Below are 3,131 nucleotides of genomic sequence, written 5' to 3'. Positions count from 1 at the left end.
GGAACCGGTTCCGATTTATCCTGGTTCCGAAATATTCTACGACACCGGACCTATTACTGACGATGAAAATGGGTTAGTTGTAAGGCAAATGAACTTGACGTACTTTGATGGAATACAAACATTGATTGTAGCAGTGCGCTTAATTGAGAAATATTTGATGCCGAACTGAAATTATTTATTAAGAATAGTCAAAAAAGGGAAGCAGGCAAAGAAGCAAGAATCGCGACAGGCTAGATCGGATTTGACGGAAGTCACCTTGGCCTTCAGTTCTGTCGTCTACAAACATTTCCCATTTCGCCCCATGGTCATTGATATGATCCCCTTCTGGCCCCAAGTTGTTTTGCGTGTGTAAAGGGTGAACAAGTCACTGGGGCAAAATGATTGAAATGATGGGGCGAAACGGAACTGGGGCCAATTGGATGTAAGACTTTATTGTAAGCATCGCTGTGCTTTATTTAGTGTCATATCTGACTCTGAGTGATAATTCTTGTTGCTGTCTCAAACACGTGCAATGCGCTCTGTAGAGCCTGATATCAATTGGCCGAAGCCGACTGCGCGAAGTCTACTTCACGAAGCTTGCAGCACGAAGCTTGCAGCACGAAGCTTGCAGCACGAAGCGTCAATTGGCACTGAATTTTCGGTCAACAACAAAAAAGACTTGGCGAAGTGAACATCGGGCTTAATTACGGACAGCCTTGATGAAGGCCTTTAACTCACTCCCTACTGGCCGATTTTTCCTATGCTTTCCACTGTGTACTGGCCATTTGTATTAGTTGGTAAAAAAATCATTACTAAAGAAGTACTCAACACAGATATTTGAAACTTTCAGGGTTTACTGTTGATATGTTGATGCCCTTCAGTGCAAAGTTTCAAGTGTTTTACTTAGAAAATAGCTGATTTAGGTGGGGGGTATAAATAACCCTTTTTCTGGCATCAAAATTACGCTGAACGCAGGGCCATCACTTCAAATTCGCGTGGTTTACTCACTCACTACGAACCACTGCTATCGCAGTGGTCCTATGCACACCACTACACCACGAACCACTGCGATAGCAGTGTTTCAGCACGTGGCAGTGTTTCAGCACGTGTCGTACTGGTAGACGCCATTGTTGTTATGCAAATTTGCACAAAGCCAGCGAGTACGAAATCAAACCTCCCGTCATCGTTCTACAGCAGACAGAAGTGAAACTAGCTTGGTAATTTGCAGACGATTGGTTAAACTTGAGAGCCAGCCTCTCTATTTTCGTACAAAAATTGACGTCATTGAGCTAAAAAAATCCAAAGGTCAAAAACTGCTATCGCAGTGGTTCGTGGGGAAGTGGTGTGCATGGGACCACTGCGATAGCAGTGGTTCGTAGGGAGTGAGTTAATGCCTTCACAAATCTTCGTGTGCGTATAGTCAAACCAACTACGTGCCTTCACCAACCATAGACCGGCACGGTTGGCCTTGTGGTATGGCGTCCGCCCCGTGATCGGGAGGTCGTGGCTTCGAACCCCGGCCGGGTCATACCTAAGACTTTAAAATTGGCAATCTAGTGGCTGCTCCGCCTGGCGTCTGGCATTATGGGGTTAGTGCTAGGACTGGTTGGTCCGGTGTCAGAATAATGTGACTGGGTGAGACATGAAGCCTGTGCTGCGACTTAAAGGACTGGGTGGCCGAGTGGTAACGCACTTGCGCTCGGAAGCGAGAGGTTGCGAGTTCGACCTTGGGTCAGGGCGTTAGCAATTTTCTCCTCCCTTTCCTAACCTAGGTGGTGGGTTCAAGTGCTAGTCTTTCGGATGAGACGAAAAACCGAGGTCCCTTCGTGTACACTACATTGGGGTGTGCACGTTAAAGATCCCACGATTGAGAAAACGGTCTTTCCTGGCAAAATTGTATAGGCATAGATAAAAAATGTCCACCAAAATACCCGTGTGACTTGGAATAATAGGCCGTGAAAAGTAGGTTATGCGCCGAAATGGCTGCGATCTGCTGGTCGATGTGAATGCGTGATGTATTGTGTAAAAAATTCCATCTCACACGGCATAAATAGATCCCTGCGCATTGAGTCCGAGTCTGGAGATACGCGCGCGATATATATAAGACTTCATATAACATAACATATAACTTCTGTCTTGTGTGTGGCGCACGTTATATGTCAAAGCAGCACCGCCCTGATATGGCCCTTCGTGGTCGGCTGGGCGTTAAGCAAACAAACAAACAAACAAACCATAGACTGGCTGCCTGAAGGGCGGGGTAAAAACGGTCATACACGTAACGACCCACTCGTGCAAAAGCATGAGTGAACGTGGGAGTTTCAGCCCATGAACGAATCAAAAGAAGAAAAAAGATCTCAATATTTTTTGATGTATCCAAAGCTTTTGATAAAGTCTGGCATCGCGGTCTGCTCCACAAGCTTGAGGCGATAGGTATAAGAGGTCCCTTGCTTGTTTGGTTTGAACATTACTTGAGCAATCGCAGACAAGCAGTAGTACTGAAAGGAACCAAATCAAGTTATGCTACCCCTTCTGCTGGTGTCCCTCAGGGTTCTGTCTTAGGACCTCTTTTATTTCTCATTTATCATAACGATATTGGTGCTGGTCTTGAATCAGTGTTGAAACTCTTTGCAGACGATACGAGTATGTATTTAAGTTTAGATAACGATGATGTACGAGCAGAGATTTTGAATTCTGATTTGGATAAAATTCGCACATGGGCTTCTAAATGGAAAGTCACTTTTAATTGTCAAAAGACAGAATTGTTGGACATTTGTAGGCAACAAAATGTTTTACTTCCACCATTGTATTTCGAAGATGCACACTTAGTTGATGTTGAAAATCACAAGCACCTTGGCGTCATTCTACAAGGTAATTGTAAATGGGATTCCCACATAAAAAGTCTAATTGCTAAATGTAGAAAGTCAATTGCGTGTTTTGGTTTATTCAAGCATCGTTTAAACAGAAAATCACTTGAAGTTATATATAAATCCTTTATGTTACCATTGTTTGATTATGCGGACGTTATCTGGGATAACTGTACACAGTGTTTGGCAGACGAGTTGGAGACATTGCATCTCGATGCAATCCGAATCATTGTAGGTGCAGTACGTGGCACAAGCCACAACAAACTGTATAACGAATTGGGTTTTGTG

The sequence above is a fragment of the Littorina saxatilis genome, linkage group LG9, assembly GCF_037325665.1.
Source record: "Littorina saxatilis isolate snail1 linkage group LG9, US_GU_Lsax_2.0, whole genome shotgun sequence".
NCBI lineage: Eukaryota > Metazoa > Mollusca > Gastropoda > Littorinimorpha > Littorinidae > Littorina > Littorina saxatilis.
Note: the sequence above shows the minus strand (reverse complement) of the source record.